This window comes from Anabas testudineus, chromosome 12 (genome assembly GCF_900324465.2).
Source record: "Anabas testudineus chromosome 12, fAnaTes1.2, whole genome shotgun sequence".
Classification (NCBI taxonomy): domain Eukaryota; kingdom Metazoa; phylum Chordata; class Actinopteri; order Anabantiformes; family Anabantidae; genus Anabas; species Anabas testudineus.
The window spans coordinates 4,177,174-4,196,310 of record NC_046621.1 but is presented as its reverse complement, the minus strand read 5'-3'; positions in this window follow the sequence as shown (position 1 = coordinate 4,196,310).

Here is a 19,137-nt window from a genome sequence, read left to right as displayed (position 1 = left end):
TCTGGCCGGAACTACCAGAAATCACGGCAGAGCCCATCCAAAATATCTTTAATATTTTTGTGTGAAATAAAATTTACATGCAAGAAAGGAAAAAGGAAAAGACATAAAAGACATGAGGTTAGCAATTTAGCAAAACAACTTTGTTTAGGTTTCATAAAGGTATGTAGCTAAGCTACTTAAGGTGAAGCAACCAAAAAGGTATTAATTATACTGTACAGCAATAATACGACCAGACAAAGGAAAGCTAGAGATTGCTTAAATAGCCAGTAGGTGACTACTTCTGATTGATGCTACATATGTGCTGCTGAAAGTTTTCATCTATGTAAACTACAACAGATAAACCATCATAACAACTTCAGAATAGAGCGTGCAGCACACTGTGAGAAATAGTCCCAATTTATTGATATTCCATGTTCTGACCTTTGAGAGTAGCTTGCAGTCTGGTTGCTCTTTTCCACTGCATGAACTTTGAGGAAATGTTTTTCCAGAAACACGTTTCCATGAGATATTGGTAAAACCTTCAACTATAGTGTTGAAAAGGGCCAATTTAATTGCAGGCCGTTTCATGTGGCCATCAAAGATGGAAAAATGAAGGATTTCACAGTGGAATATAACAAATAATAAGCAACAAAGGTTGAAAAATATAGTTGGATATCATTCATTAAAAATTTATTCCCCAAAAAACTAATTTAGACTGTGTGGGTGGGCATTGATATTTAATGTGGCCGAATAATTGCTCCAACTTTGGCAAGATTCCATAAATTTAATAGGCTACCAACAATTTTAGGAACTCTTCTTAGAGGTGAAAATGTTCTTGTCAAATTGAAAAAGTGAAAGATAATTCATAATATGCATGTGAGAACTTGAGAGATTGAACAGTTCTTGTCTGTGAATTCATGAATTTTATATTAATATATGAAGATTGCCAACCTGTCAGGGTCGCTGTAGCCGTCCATCCATGGGACCCACTAACCTGCTTTTTCCCGCCACACAGTGTATTGCTGTCTGTCTCCTGAAATGAATAACGTTTCCTGATAAACAACAAAGACTGCCAGCATGCAGGATGGAAATATCCTGCTAGTGCATATCAACAGGGGTGAGAGGTGAGATTGATAAATAGCTGTGGCACGTTCAACCACTTCTTGGTGACCCTGCAGGTCAGGAGGGCGAGACTCTATTTAACGCTGACTGTATTTGGAAATATAACACTGTGGTGTGCCCTCCCCTTGGAATGAAATGGATAGCGAGGGCTGATTGAAATGGGAATATAGATTAGATACTTAAACAAAAAACCCTGGAAACTGGCAAAATCTGAATACTACATTGTATTAATGCTCATGTGGGAGCAGCAATTTCCAGTTTCCAGTCCTGTTGTAGTCAACATCCAAGACACAATTATGAACAGTTTTTCTCCACAAGCAGTGCTAAGTAGTAATTAAAGATACCCTGTGGACTTTTTAAACCACAAGTAGACCATGAGGACAGGGCTGGAGGGACAAGAGTGGGTCACAGTTTTCACTATGTACAAATAATACTGTATGTAGTCATGCCTCCACTGATTGATATTTGGCGTGCGTTTCTTCCATGCAAAAGGCAGAACAGAGCCACAACGTGGGCGTGACTTTTTACATAGGATACGCTGAACAGAGGTTTGTTTACGATAGGGATATTTCCATGATGCTGCTTCCTGATTTATCATTAGTTAAAGGCAGTGCACCTGTTAGTGTTGCCCTGTTCACCAGTGTGGAATGGCATGCTAGCATGTAACTTACAGCCTGCAGCATGGTTTCTAATGCATGCACCCTTCTTCTCACCCTTCCCATCTGGAAACTGCTTTTTGATCATTGCCGGTCCTGTTGGTGGTCTTCTCTTCTCTACCTCTTCCAACAAGACTGAACAATGCATGCTCTTATTTTGGTTTCACACAGACTTAAATACAGCTTTGCTTTGTCTCCTGGAATGAATTGAATTTCCTTGGGGAAACAGTTGAACAGCTGACAGACAGATGATGATGATGATGATGATGATGCTACTACTGGGGATTTGGTGCTTTAGTGTCTCCTCCGAGGACACCCTGACATGTGTCTAGGAGGAACTAGGAGTCACATTGGAGTTCATCAGTAACTGCTCTGTGATTACAAGTCAAAAACATTAAAATTTCCTTTTTCTATTCTATATTAAATCTATTATAATTTTGAAATTGTTGAAAATCTGCCTCCTTAAACTATTCTCCTTTGTGCAGTATGATGTTACTTCGGAGAAAAACTATATATAATGGCCACTGATGTGGAAATACAGTATATTGTCATCCATCTATATTTCATGATAGTTTCTGAAGTTAAAATGTGAAATTAACTGAGAGAGTATGATTCATTTAATGCAGCTTCGACTACTGACAGACTTGAATTAGTCACAGTATGAGAGCTGAGAGCTGACATCATGAGCTGACTCATCATTTTGGACCCTACAGTATTGGTTTCACTCTTGTATATTGACTGGTTGACAGTGTACTGTTACTAATTCAAATAAAAGCAGCAAATAAAAGCCATGTTGCAGTAAATTACCTCACTGCAGCATCCACCCATGTTGCTGGAATCCCGATAATGAAGTCATGGCTTAGATCAGCTTTAAAAAGAGTAACAGTATAACATGAAACCTTACATTGTCAATTAAACCGTATACATAAATATTTTCCATATACTAAATGAGTTTGACTTGCTGCTTGGCATATACTGTAGAGCACACATAAAAGCAAAAGTTGACTTGTTTTATGTAATAAACTGAATTCTAATAAGGACTTCCAACATGAAAACAGCATTTAAAAGCCTTAAAAGCTGTAAATACAACAGCTGGGACAATTTATATATGTTATTTCAGTACAGCTTAATTAAGGCAATTTCATAAACTCATTATGAAATCCTTTCCCATGCGTGAACTTCACACAAGCCGTTTTATTTGTGAACCACAATGACATGATGATAAATAAAAGACCACGCTGCCGTCCATTGCATGTGAACAACACACACACAAAAAATAAATAAATAAATAAATAAATGATGGGATATTCTTGTCCTTTCTGAGAACAAATGACATTAGAGGTTTCAGGAACTAATAGAAAAGCAGAATTAAATAGATAAATCTCTCATGTATGGGGAAACTGATCACAGGAGATACTGTGTAGTGTGCAGGTCAATAATTGAACTACTGCCCTGATACCACCGCTCTGTAGTTATTTTTGTCTCAGATAATCACAGTTGCAAGTTTTCTGAAAATTGCTGTGGTATTTATGAATGCATACTTTAATTTGTTTAACCTCCCTCTAAACCTCCATATTTGTAACATAATGCATAAGCTCTGTTTTCTTTCTCTGGAGCAATTATAATCTTAAAAAACACACACTACCCAACACATTTAGATTTTCTCTCCCGCTCTGGTTGTCCTCGTAGCTACAGTTCAGACATGTGGGTGGTTATTGTTGGAGCTAATTTGAATATGTGGCCGCTGTGCTTTTGGATTTATGCAATTTCTCCAAACAATAACTGGGACATTTGTTTGTGTCTGAGCCAGAATGACTTTGAGCAATACTGACAGGAGACTGTTTTTGTTTTATTTTGTGTCGCAGCAGATAATGAACATTCAAGCTGACAACAACAAAACCTGATTTAATGAATACTTGCTAATTATGTGCTTTGCCGTTCTTTTGTGTGGCATTTGAGGGATTGTTGAAGCACTGGACATTGTGGGTGTAACAGTAGATCTGCACTGTGCCATCCTGATTTACCACATATCAGAGGTTTAAAACCATTTGTTTATTCATACTCCATTAAACAATGCAATGACCTACTTTTTGAAGTTTTATTGTAAAGTGTTCCTTTTCTTTTGGACTCATACTCTCTCTGCTAGTGGAACAGGTAAGGTAAAACCTGTATTTTATTATTTGTTAACACCATTAACACCAGAGCATACATAGTGAATTAAAGTGTACATGCTCTTAATCATTAGACCCTAGTAAAAGCTTATCTGCATCTGATATTTAAACTTGATTTTAACTGTACTTTCATTGTACTGTACTGTGCGTTCAATTCTCATTCTGTAATTGTAAAGGGCACCGATTGCACTCATTAAAATGTGTTCACAGGTTCTGGGGAGTAGCACTGCATGTGTGGCCTTTTGCTCTAGAAGAAGCTGCATAAAATCTGATAATGTCTTCAAGTGATGTCACATGAGGTTGTGTTGACTGAGGTGAAACAGGGTTCATTCAGTTCTATTTAAGATTTTAAATCCGGATGATCAGTACTAAAATTATTATACTACATTTTTATTGCTTTTGTATGTCCAGAATGATGAAATGAATCCTTAGGGACATACATTTCATTATATCATTGAACAATTAATTGCTATTTCATGTTCAATCAACAATTATTTTAAGGCCACCAAAACAAAACCTAATTTAGATGAGTAATTATTCTAATCTTTTTTCAAGCAAACATGTAAAAATATTAATATTTTTAGTCATTTGTGAAGTGACAACATTAAATAGCTTTGGACTAATAGGTTTAACAAGAAAAAGAACATCTTAAGGTGAGAGAAAATATTTACGACTGAATCATGTTATATGATATATAGCTATATAAACTCTGGTGGGACTGACTGTGTTGCATTGTGGGTAACTCGTGCATCAGGTTTGGTCAAGAACAAAAAGGTTGCATTTCTGTCTTAGCTGTAGGATTTCAGAGTTTTCTGTAACAGCATTACAGGAGCTTTACGTGAAACTTCACAGATCTGCACAGTGCAGTGGTGTTATTCAGGCGAAATCTTGCTTCCTGTGTATTGACTCCTGACCTAAGACGTGTATTAGTGTGGCTCTGAAAACGGCCTGTGTATTGTAAAGATTGTTTTGATGCTGCTATTGTTCGTGTGCGGTGTGGATTTGTGTTTCATTTCAACAACACACAAAGACATCTGGTTGCCTGTATCAGTGTTTCTGTGTGTCAGCACTGTGTGCTAATTTGCTCATAGGTATGCAGCTGCAGTCACATGTGCCAGCCATGAAAAGGCTAAATGAGTGAAGGGTGCCTTTGAGAGCAGGCCAGCATGCATTTTTCCTGATTTTTAACCTGTGGCATATATTTATCACCTACATTACAAAGCTAATGAGGTGTCTGATAAGTGTTGCACAGAATAGGCATCACAGTGAATCCTGAAAATAATAACACTTCATATTATTTCTGATTATTTTCTATCACACACTGAAGGTTAGCCAAGGACCAGAAGCTATATGATGCTGTGCAGTAATTTTTTTTTTCAGGCTGGATACAAACACGTTGTCATGGAACAACGTGATAAACTTATGTTCATGTCACTGTGTTGACAGAGCTCAACAAATTAAATAAATTTATCTCTAAAAATCAGGCATCATCATATATATCTGTGGAGAGAATCTTTAGGTATGGACATGGGAACAGTGCCACTAAACTTTTGAAAAATACTATTCTACTAACTATTCCTCAAAGGCTAATAGAAAAATATATAAAATATACATACAATAGCACAAAAGAAAATTGATTTGTGTTGAGAATTATTTTAAAATCACCAGCAAGAGAAGCAGCTTTGACAGGCAGACAGCCCAAAATGTTTTTTAAATGGGCAGTGTTTAAGACCTTCCACATGTTTCCCCTTCAGCAGTTTCAGAAAAGATCATGTTTTTTCCTTCATAAATCCTCAATAAAAACAATAACTGTAGCAGAGAGACCATTTGTGCAGATTCCAGGCATCTTTGGTCAATGAATGTTGAAAGAAAAACAAATAAATAAAATAAAATATCATGTTAGAATAACACAGAATTCTAGCAACGGATCCGACATGTCTCTAATTAAGACAAAACTACAGCAGATGGAAAACAACAGGAAATGTGGTTTGAAAAAAAATAAAGAAGAAAAGAATGGTCTTTTCAATGTGAGTGCATGTGTGACAGCTCTAACCCCCAGCGCTGGAGGGGAAGGTCTACAGGACTAAATTGGCTGTCAAAGCTGTCACAAACGACCCTTCACACAAGCGGCACTCTCATATTTCTCTTGTAATATGAAATGGGGATGAGAAGGAGGGGAGGACAAGACTGCCATTACCACTCCCTTTTCGTGTGTCATCTCTGTCATGCATGAAGGAAAAACTGAGCAGCTCTTGTTAGAATCGTTCCCCTAAAACTCATTTTCCATATCCGCAACAGGCGCGGGGTGAGTGGGATCCCATTACCTGAGCAGCAAGATTGTCAAAACAGCTCTGCATTATGTTATTACTCTTTATTCTCCCTCTTTACAGGGCCCTGCAGCCATAGCTTGAATTACATCACGTCCCCTTGTCCATAGGTTTCAAGGGTTTTTGTACTTCCCTCAACAGTAATGCTAATAGTCTTAACCCCAGCTTGAAAGGAATCTAACAAAGCCAAGTCATACTCACCACCTGGCATCCTCATTACAGTAATTAAGTCCAAACAACAAAGAGTGACAGAAAGACATTCTATAGATGCCAAAAGGGCTGCCACGGGCCCCAAATTAGTCTTCATTAAGAGTAATGAGCATTAATTGAGCTATTACAATAAGTTCTATACCCTTTAGTTCATTGTCAGTCCTGAATAACATCTCATTTATTTTTATAAAAGTAAGACTAAAAGCTCCATGAACTAACCAGCACTAACAGTAAATGGATGCTACTAACAGTTATTGTCTGTGTAAAAGCCAGACCTTAACGTCTTCACCCACTGTGTACCCATTTTGATGAACATGGGCACTGTAGTTTATTTTGAGCCACATTCTGCTGCTGTAAATCTATGTACTAGTATTTAGTCCTGTTTTAGTGATTTACACTAAAATAAGTTGGAAATTATTGTGACATATTTTTGGTTTTGGTCTTTCCATGGGCTTTTGTTGACAGAGATGGGAATGCAGGCTTTTCTGCCTCCTGACTGTATTTCTGCCTGCAGCATTGCAGACATTCCCAGGTGCAGGTTCATCAGGCAGCAGCCACCCTTCACTGATATTTTAGTATTTAAGTGGTGGACCATCTCAAGCTGGTTAAGCGGGTGCAAAAATTAATTATCACCTGCGTTATTCATTAAAGAATGATTATGTTTGATTAAAAACCGGGTTAAAAAGTCAAGTTGATTGTGGGTTGTAAAAATTATTTAATGCTTTTTGATCACAACACAGTGATGTGTGTCCTTGCGAGTATACAGGTCATGCCAGAGTAGAACATAAGTCATGACATACATTTATCAAACTAAGCATTTACAAAGACCCCCCAAAAGAAAAAAAATGCACACCTTATTGCTCTAAAACAGGCTTTTACAGTCAAAGCTTCAATTTGAAACTGACAGCTACCCACAATGACAAACTACTGTTTCCACCCTTTGCCTTCCCAGATTTCCTCATTAAATATGTTGCTGCGACACAGCAGAGATGACTAATAGCACCGCACACTAGCTCATGTGCTCCAGACATGAGTTATCATACCCTTCTCTATATCCAAACTCCATAACAACACTTGTGTCTCATTTGTGCACATGCACTGGTTGGTTCGAATCAGGTGTCAGGAGACTTTTTTTGGTGGGTAAACATATTTGGAGAGGGAAAAGCTACAACTAAGAATATTCCCAGACATGACACCACCGTTGTGGTGACTCACTGTTGTGTTACAGAGCTCCATCGGACATTGTGACTCCACTATTGAAAAGACATTTCCACAAGTTCATAGAGAGACAGCTCATTCACAAATTAAATAGGAGTCTTTTTTTCTGGAGCACTTCCTTCCTTCTCCCTCAACACAAGGAGGTGATTCACAAACTCAAGGGGGTGGAATAGGCCCTGCTATCTATGACACATGAACTTATCGCACCATCATTACCCATGATCTATTATCAGCACCCTGTAGTTGCAGTGTTAAATCTTGACTGATGAGTGAGCACCATATGAATCACAATTAAACACTTCACCCCTTTCTCTTGTCACCACCATGGCAGCTATATCACAGTTATCAGTGCTACACAGTCCTGCATGTACATTACACACAGACAGAGACAGGATCCGTCAGTCACCATGTTCAGAGTGAGTGTTTCCATCTGCGTGTCCTCCACTGTGCCATGAAGGCACCGACATGCATCAGCCCATCAACATTTGGAAGGGTTCCCATTTCCCATCTTCTTTCTTCCTTTCCACTGTCTGATTATTATGTTCCTCATGAATAAATTTGTGAGTCACTGTGCTGCACACCCTTGTCCAAAAAAATACCATTAATAGGGAAACACGAATGCAGAATGCAAACACAGAACATGCTTTTCACCACTGGCAAAAAACTGCTGTTTTTCTTAAGCACAAAACATGTAATGTGTGCCAGGTGTGTATGCACACACACCCTCAGAAGCACAACTGCTATTGGGTTGCTTGTTGCATACGTCTTTTGGGTTTAATTAAATGCAGATGCCCTTTTGTGCTCTTTTCTGCTTTGTAGCATGCAATCACGGGATTATCGTGTACTGCACAGTGATTCTGATGCTTAGCTAAGAGGAGCGACAACATATGACAGAAACGTATGTAGTTTTATTATAAGGTGTGAGACAAAAAGCCAATTTTCACATCTCAGAAAAACTTTTTAAAAAACGTTATTCATTGCAATCTTTTCAGCCTCACTTAAATTGAGTTCTTATCTTTCCTTTTTTGGGCCAACTGACCGTTTTAAAAGTTGAACATTTAGCCTGATGTCAGTCACCCACAACCAAGTGGGTGCCCATTTGTTATTAAAAAAGGAGGATCCTTTAGAAAAAACTTTATTAGGCTACAACTTTATTCATCAAAGTTACTTTTATGGCACTTTAAGAGGATCCAGTGAGTGTTAAATGCTATTCCCTCATTAAACGTCACTAAGTTAAGCATATATGTGAATCATGCTGGGTGTTTCCATCATGTGGGAGATTTCAAGCCTTCTCGTGGTAAACACGTATATTTACAGTCTTAGCTCACTGCCATTAAAATTCATTAAAAGTCCTGTTCTTTTACAAGATAAAAGAAAATGAGGGATATTCTTTATTATTCAAACAGAGTCTGATAAAAGTCCTTTCACCTTTGGCACACGGCTCTTTTTGACACAAAAAAGGACTAACAGGATATTATTCTGCAGCTCTTTCTGCAACTAATTGGGATCTTGAAACTGGCACATTGTGGCATTGTGTTTGAATTTGCACTTCTATTCTTGACATATCTGCAATTAAAATTCACACAGGCCTCTGTTATTGGTGGTTTGTGTGGTTTGGTTGGAGTGTGGCTACAGGCATGCATGTGGGGGCTTTTCTCACTATACACCTTTATGCATTTGTGGTGGCAGCAGTGCAGTCACATAGCTTTTAGTTCACTCATGCAGAGTGTTCTTTAGAAAAGATAATAGATAAGCCAGTGTACTATTTCACAGTGTTCTCCACTTTACATCTTTCAGATGCTCAACAAGCTAGAATATAAAATCTGGCAGAACTCTACAGAAGCTGACGGTCCTGACCACAAGTTTGCACTTTTCTGATGTGGAGATTTTTAGTCCAAATGAATAATTATTCAAGATCCCACACTGTAAGCTTGCTCTCTGTCTTTAGGTTTTGTTGTGGCTTTTAACAATGACTAATTTCTCACACCTACTGTAACAGGGACCCTGAGATTTCTCACCATTTTTGGATCATATGAGCACCACTTGCTTCCTGTTATTTGTTCTTCTACTTCTAAAGCCAAAGCTCAGGTTGACTGTTTGTTGACCTACCTGCTGGAAAACAAACCAGCCTTTCTAAATTCTACTTTTTCCTGTTTTCTCTTTCTTTAGTCATTCTCTTCTCTTCTCATTCTTGTTGGCATACCAGTTCTCATAGAGCAGCGTGTGCAGATTCCTCAGTGGTATATGGTGATTTTGTGTTGACCACTTGTCCTCCACTGACTTAATGGCATACCACTTCTGCTCGACTGATTTCTGCCACCTCTTGATGGCTGATGACTTATCATTTTGGCTCAAGCCTGAGGAGAGAGTGGTTTTATGACACATACTGCTGTATATCTTTTTTCTCTTCTTTATTTCTTGTGTAACATGTAGCAGATGTACTTATAAATAAACATACATATGGTTTATATCCCATCTTGTGTTAGAATATGCGCAATGTTTTTGTGACACTGATGATTGTATTATAATGATATTATATATATATATATATATTATATATATATATATATATAATGGATGATGAAATATTATAATAGAACTAAGCTAACATCTTAGCCTAGCCATCATAATCAGACTTTCATTGAAGAGTAAATAAACTGATTACATAAATGACCCAGTTGATATTTCTACCATCTATTAGTCGAGACTGGTCATCATGGCTAGGCTAACATGCTAGCTTAAGTTAGTTTTAATATTTGCTGTGGTTCCATTGCTACAATCATGTAATTATTTTATAACTAGTGCCACACATATTCCCTAACCTAACACACTGGGATGGCATTAACCGTTCATTTTTGCCACGTTACCCTGAGCAAAAAGATAAAAATGTATATTATTAAATTTGATATAGCACTCAAAACCACATTTTCCCTGACTTATGTTGGTCACTATTAAGTTACAGGCATGTGGTGCTGAATGGATGCTATGTTTCTTCCCCCACAGAAACATTTATCAGAACAATAAAGTGAGTTTTATCCTGCAAAACATAATATTCCACCTATTTAAAAAAAAAAAAAAGCTATATTCCTTTAACGCCAAATAAACTTTTGTTATAATAGTACTAAATCATTTCATCCGGTAAGTGTTAATCAGTGTTAAAAAATAACATTAATAAACTATGTAAAGTCACAGAGCTACAAGATCAAGTACCATAATTATAGATATTAAAAAACTATAACTGATGTCAGTGAAATAGCTACAGCTATTTTTATTTTAATAGAATATGTTTGGATTATAGCTTCACAACACACAAACGATCAGTCATAAATAGCAGTATGAAGAACAAACTTCAAGCCTCAGTAATTTAGCTGAGGGGATGGAAATGCTAATACAGAAAGAAGGCTGTGATTTTAAAGCAATTGTTCTGTGATTGAAATGCTCCGATCCCATGCCCCAGGCTATCAAATAAAGTCTGATCCCTTTTCTCCTATATCCACCCAAAATCTTTTAATGAGACCAAATCCTTTCAACTCGTGCCCTAACTGCCAGAGTTATTGATATGACTGTATGTGTTTGTAAGTGTGTGTCTCTCTCAGGATGGAAAAGGAAGAGCAGCAGTTTCCTCTAGAGAAACCACATCAGAGACATCAAAAAGGCTGAAAACGTGGAACATCGATAACAGGCCGAACGTGTATGATTTCACAAGACCAGCCAGAGTTAGCATAACCCAAATATACTGCCTTAGAAATTATTAACACTGGACTGCAGCTCAACTAAATATCCATCTACACACACATAAAAATAATGTGCATGTCCAATAGATTGCACCTGACAGACGTCAAATAGGTGCCTGGGATTGCAAATGTAAAACTAGAGCCACACTGACCAGATTAAGCACCACCAGTGGTGAAAAGTATTCATTTGTTCAGTTAAATATCTCCATTTCTACTACTTCGACTGGAACAAACATTCACAGTTTGAACGATTCATTCCAATTATTTTACTGTAGCACAGTTTCTCATCTTTTGTTCATTGTGAATCTCATTGTGGGATGTTTTGCCATGAACAATGTTACTGACATTCATGTTTCCTATAGGATGAATCATATTGACGCTGGTTATCTCCTGACCTTTTCTCTGGCACCAAGAGGTTGACATTTTTGGTTTTTCAATGAAATATCTGAACAACTGTTTGATGTATTTTCATGACATTTGTTATTGACACACATGGTCTCCGGAGGATTAACAAGAAAAACTTTGCTCACCTGACCTTTCATCTTATGCTGCAATCATATCAAAAACTAACTTTGTCCACTCTGTACTTTTTTTTAAACAAATATTTTATATAATATTACCATATTAATGTGAAACTAAAAAGGTTGAACACAAGCATTTTACCAGCAAATCTACCTGTTTGCATGTAGAAGTTGAAGCTGTGCTGAGTTTTGTACACCATAAACTGATTACAGCATAGGTGTTATCTTCTACATTTGACAATGTGTTATATGTTTAAGCATGCAATGCATTCAAAAAAAACATAAATAGGTTCACACAAGTCAGTAATAGGTGTCTAACCTATTGAATCTGCTATGACCTAAATAAAGGCTGGTATAGGCCATAAAATCAACTCAAAGCTTTGTCACTGATCACAAAGCTGCTCAGCCTGTGACTGACAGCACACAACTGCTGAAAGCCATAATTGTCAGTTTGTTTTTGTGCATGGGTTGACGAAGGTGTGGACTGACCTTGGTTTCACCCATTTTAATGACTGGGTGTTCATCTAGGAAGGCCAGCACGCTATCTGCTCTAACAGTTGTCACCTCCGATGCAGGGAAGGACATTATCAAAGGGAAGCAGAGTGAAAGGCTGACATTAAAGAGCTCTCGGTCCACTGAGTAGAAAGGGCTACTCATTTAGAGAGCGAAGAAACAGTATATGCATTCAGATGAGCCAACTTAAATGATCAGTCCAGCTTAGTGAAACCCTAAGTTTTATTTTTGCAGGTTTAGCCCTCATTCTACTTTGCAATAACAACTATTAGCAACATATACACTGAAGGGAAAAATAAGGCTTACAGACCGACTTCCTGGTTTAACTTTGACCAACCTTATGCTGCACTCATCATAGTTCTACCAATTACAGGTTTAACTTGTCAGATTTGAGGAAAAAAAACATTTACAGTATATGGTTATGAAAGTATTACAACACCAAAAACTGTCTTAAGTTATTATATAAATACCTAAACATAAATATTTGTGTCTCTTTCCAAAACCACAGCTCTTTCTAATCAAGTGACTGAACATTGGTCATCTAAACACCAGTTTTACTTTGAAATATGTAATAATTATTTTTAAACACATAACCAAGTTATGAGTGTTCACATCTAATTGTTCTGTTTGTATGTACAACACATTCTGAGATTATCCAACTTCTATTCACAGTGACTAAACTTATAGCTTTGAATGCTTTCCACCTATCTATTACCTAATGCTTATACTGTCTCTTGCTCACACGCAAGACACATGGACACCTGACAGTCCCTTTTAATTTAGAAGGACAATGAGGAAAATGAGGGTCCTACTGTAGAGCAGAGTTTGAGTTAAGCAAATGACATGAGCCTATTGTTGAGGATTACCCTGCTGTCACGGTGCAAGATCACAGTGAAGAGCTCATAAACACCATTGCATGCATGTCACACACGCACACTCCTTAGAGATGTATCTGCATGCTTTGAAGACTGCCCAGCCCCTAACTGTGCAGAACCACCAAGACAGCAATTAAAGGAGGCATTTAAAAATGGCCACACACTGTCAGCATCACTATTAGAAAAACACTCTCCCTTTGTGGATCTTTCTTGAAAGGGCTGCGAGTTGCAGCAACGTCACAGAAACAACTGATGAGTATGGCACCGTGATGACAGGACGGCAGACAGAGAGTGAGCACACATCAAAACAAAGAACGTGTCTTGAAAAATGATACACCATTCATGGCAGAAACAGGTCCAACAAGTGGCAGGACAGATGCTGCATGTACTTATAGCTAAATAATATCCTCAAATGTATTTCTTCTTATTCACTTGATTCAATACAAAAGAAATAAAAGTAATAATACATAAAATTAATACATAAAAACAAGCATTTTATGGACAATGCCAACAGTATATGATAATATTCAAAGTTGGCAAGCGTCACTGCAGAAATGTAGTATTATCAATGGGCTGTGGCTCTATTTTTATACTGAATTGTGCAGTGGAAGGTGTTTGGAAGATATTTGAAGTCTACTAATGATCAATTCCAATTCTTAACATATCCATATGAACAATATTAATACATAATATTCTAATTTCAGCTGTGTTTATATTAAATTACTTCAGATGTGGCAAGTAAGTGCCTTGTCAATTTTTTAAAGCTAATTAGCCTATTAAAAATAAGGTTTGGTGATGAATGTACAGTACAGGATGAAGTTACTTGCATACATGTGAAAAAGAAGATTGCGATGAAAACACAGAACACAGGAAACCAACTGTGCTTCATGTAGGCTACTAAAACAGCCTTATAACAATGTTGGCAAGTCCATTAATGCTACATTGACGTCATGCGAAAGGAACATAAATATCATTTTCCAGCTTATAAAAATCAGCATCCAATTCATGAGTCTGACCAGCTAGTTTCCCAAAGCCCTGATATATATCCAGCTTGGCTTTACATAATATGGAAATGTCTAAAAAACAAACACAGATGGTTTGTGTCAAATAAAGTTAACCAATGAATCCTGCACATAAAACCTAATTTAAATCTATTTTAAGCTTCTTCTTTTTTTTAAACTTTAGACACAGTTGTGACTATTGCACTGTGGTTTATTGCTGGATAACTATCCATTTATATTTCTGGACTAATTTATCAGCCTCTTGACATTTTAATAGAGCAGCCGGCTTGTATAATTTTAGAGCCAAATGGAATTGCAAATCTGTATTTAACTCATTAATGTTCAAAGGCATAATGCATAACCTTTCTTACTATAATGAATAGAGAAGATATAAACACACTGTGTCTGACCTGTGTGGCATTGCTTTGCCGCTTGGACTTGTGGCTGTGACACTGATACTGTCTAAAGTGCTGTAATTACCATTTATTTTGGGGTAAACAGTAGTGCACTTGACACAAGTGCACTAATGTTCACTGTGGAGATGACTATGACTTTAAAGAGGATGTGATGAGTGAGACAAAATAAAACCAGGTTCAAAAGTAAAGATTACAGGATGTGTCACTTAAAATGTCACTTCAAAAATAACACTGCATTCTTTACAAAGACTGCATAGGCTTTAGAGACATACCATAAGGATTATTATTAGTCCCAGTAATAGAGGGTAAAAAAAAATAAAACCCAGCATTGTCTTGAAAAGGTATTCAAATCTATAATACGTTGTTAAAGTGTCACAGATTTCCTCCTCAAGGCACAGTTGTGTGAAGTCTGTATATAGCTTGTCACTATATTTCACTCAAGGAGAAATCAAATGATCTGTATATGTGCTGTATATTGTTCAGGTTTCTCATAAAGGCATTCCTCACTAGGATAAGCTTTAATGGCTGTTATTTACTGTATATTAGGATGGGCGGTTTATTCTGTGCCCCTACAGAAATCATTACATTTCCCCTTGGGAAAGAATGTAGCAACGCTCGCTTCAGCCTGGCAGATGACTCAGCGATAATATGTTTCCCCCTTATCGGTTTTTCCTTTGGTGTTATTGGTTACCTTCCTCAGAGGTTATTAAAAAACTACTAAGGGAGACAGACAGAGGCAGCTCACAGTACTGGGATTTCTTTCTACTTTGTAATGAGGAAGGAACAACTTTTGATTATTGAATCCACACAGACTGACGCAGAGGGAGTGGAGCACTAGCTGTGAAGTATTTGACACTTTTTCAGTTGAAATGTGCAGTGTGCATGGTTTACTGAAATAAAAGAAAAGTAAATCACTTAAGGATATTTAGGATACCTTTGTAAACATTATTAGAAAATGGGAAAAAAAAGCAGTGACTGTCAGCTGAACTGCTGCGTGTGTAACACCATCTGTCAAACACAAAAGAAACTGGTATTGACACAGTCATGACATGCATACAAAAGTTTGTAGTATAGTAAAAATTTCCTTTTACTGTGTCTTTCCACACCTTTGTACCACCTCACTTTGTCACACGAACATTTCACAAAATTACTTCCTTAGCTGTTCAGTGCTTTTGACTGGCTTCTTTCACCCGTGACTGTAAAAGCTGCAGAAGCACATAAAATACAGGTAGCATTGGAATAATACTACTAACTATATGGTCTATAAAATGATTGGCAAAAACTATTACTCCCTAAAGCATAGACTGATTAGGTGAAGTGTTCCACTAGGGGCTACAACAGAGTTGATGGAGGTGATAAGTATAAGGGATCCTTGAAATGTGGGTGGATCAAGCATTGGATGGATTGAATTGGGTGGATCATTATGAAAAGAAATAAGAATAAGAAATTAAAACTTAAATCATGTGACTATAAAAATAGAATATTAGCTTAAGTAATAAAAGTTATAGTGTGGTTACAGTGCAAAAATACTCCCATATTTAGTAGCAGTAAACAAAAAAAAACACTGATTTAGAAGGTTGCAGTTGGAGAAGTTCCCCTAGAGGTTTGTTCCAGATGTGTGGTGCAGGGAAACTAAAGGCTGCTAGATTATATTTTCTATTTCCAGACTATATGACCACAGAGACCTTGTAAATAAAGGATATGACCCCCTAAGCTGGAAGACTCCAACATATTCCAAGAAACAACATCACAACTCAAGGTCCTGCTGAGATAGGGACCCTCAAATTCCCAGACCAGAGGACCCAAAGGCACAGTTCCCAATTAAATGATGTGCAAGTATGAATACGTTGTAAGTCTACAGGGTCATCATATAGACGCCCCCACACTAAACACAACCCTCTACTATCAGCGGGCACCACAATGCTAACCAACCACAGCCAACCTGTCAAGTTAGATGCCACTGGCCCACTGAGCTAATTAGCCTGTTTATTAGCATGCTAACACAATGCTAAGTTATCAACATACTTCCACTTACTACAAGAAACAACAAGCTAGCTGCATGCCTTGCCAAGCTGCCTGTATTCATCAGATCATGATAATCCTTTAACCAACACCAACAAAGCATTTTCTGCTACGTCATCTTAGCAAGCAACTAGGCCAAACAACATGCTGGATGCTATGCTAGCCACCAAACATTTTCCACCTTGATAACAAATCAACCAATCCCCATCTGCTGCCTCAAGAAAGCAACATATCAGACATTTAAGTTAAAGCTCTGCAAGTTTAGCTCAGTTGAGACTTACCTGTCCCTGCACATCTCTTTTTTTTTCTAATGCACAGGTGGTACCAGGTGGTAGGTAGTCAAGCATCAGCCATGTTTCTTTTCATTGCCTGCTTTATGTTCCACCTTTTTTTTTTATACCCATCTCAGATAACAGGAAAAAAAAAGATTTGCCAGTGAAACCCTACAGCTCTTCTCTACTGGAGGAGCATTTACAGCTTACCAAGCAGGCTCATCTAATATCAAACCTACGCAGCTCTCTATATCTACGCTTTCCCTTCTCCTAAGCTTTGATACACATTAGTAGGATCTGGACACTGTTGGTTGAGGGATTTCCATCACAGAACATGAATATAAATTTACAGAATATGATCAGACTTAACAAAGGTGATGGACATTATGTGGAAAACAACCCAATGAAACAGATCCAAGTTGGATTCCTGCATAATTACGATCACAGATTTAGGGAATTCCATACTTTGGTTCACACAGATAAGTCTCTGTAAATGTGTCCGTAATCACCGCCTTTGGAGTTAATTAGATGAATAAAATCAAATTCATATTTGCTAATTAATGCATGAATTACCAGAGATTTCCCTGCAAATTAAACTTAATAGAGCAAAATTTAATAAGCTGGGGATTGTGGCCAACATGAACAAAGTGGGCGTTGATCTGCAGCACCTTGATGAAATAATAATATGTATATTTGGGGTAGAGCAAAGACCCTGTTGAGCTCAGGCATCTGCTCCTCTCTCTCTCAATAAAAAAAAGGGAAAGTGCAAGCAGGGAGACACAGGTAAAGCATATGAAATACATTACTGCTGTCAGGGAAAGCCTTGGAACACCAATTGAGGAGTCTCTTTCATTTGTAGCCTTAACTTGAGAATCAGGTTTTGTTATGCATCTTCATATCCATAAAATTGTTAATGTTTTCAGAATATTTTTAAAAATATAACACACTGCCAATTTAGTGGCAACCCCGTTTGTTGCTTCACTACTGAGCTCATGCAATACTGATTTTTGTGGTTGGTTTTTGTGACTGAAATATAGAGGCACGGTCAGACAAGAAATCACTGACATTCATGCACCTAGTCTAGCACCTGTCACTCCTGGCAGCTGAATGGACAGTTCACTCACACATCTGTTAGCACCGTTACAGATTCTTCTCATTTAAACGATGGAACCAAGGATCTGAAGTGACATTTGTAACCAAGCTGAACATCATGTTTGTGTTTCTTTGTAAACCCCCTCACAAAGCCAAGTTTTATTGCCTAAAGAAAAACAAAAAACTGTTTTAGTTCAATAAAAGTAATTTTATCAGTATAGCTGTGTCTGAATACATACCACAAAAGCACACAAGAAAACACCTGTTCATTGGTTTAAACAGCACGTAAGCACTTCTATGTACAATACAACCCTTCACCAAGCACTGTAAAACAAAACATTTTTGTACTGTAATAAATAAATAAATGCAGAGATATAAACATGACACCAAAATTACATCAAATACTGCCACTGTCTTATTGTTCCATTAGGAAACTATGACATTAATTAAACCAATTCTTCTTGTAACTTGTCTGTAAAAAAAAAAGAAAAGAAAAAGAAACAACACACAAGAGCATTGGCACAGGGACCTCTTCACATAGAAATGCCCATGAGAAATAGTAGGTAAATATACCATGTGTATATTCAACTGTAATATTCTCATGTTGAGCTCAAAAGTATCAATAAGGCAACTTCAAATTGTTCTGGGTGCTGGCAAATATAATTTCAGGACATCATCCACCTTTTACAGCTTGCATCAAGAAAACATGGAACAAATACTGACTAAAAAGCTATAAATGAAGTCTACAGTCAAACCAGCTGCAATGTGTGTTGTACTAAGCCACAGGTGTGAGTTAAATGCCTACGTGGATTTGTTAATATGCTGAAAATGTCAGTGCTCATATGGTGATGTACAGCAATATGCCAATATGAAGCCATCCAGGACTTGTCAGGGAAGGTTCACTTAAACTGACAAATGCCAAACTCATTGTGGCACAAGAGAAAAAGCCACCAAATCACCACAGTGACTAGAATTAACCCTCAGGGGACCCTTGAATTGGCAATCCAT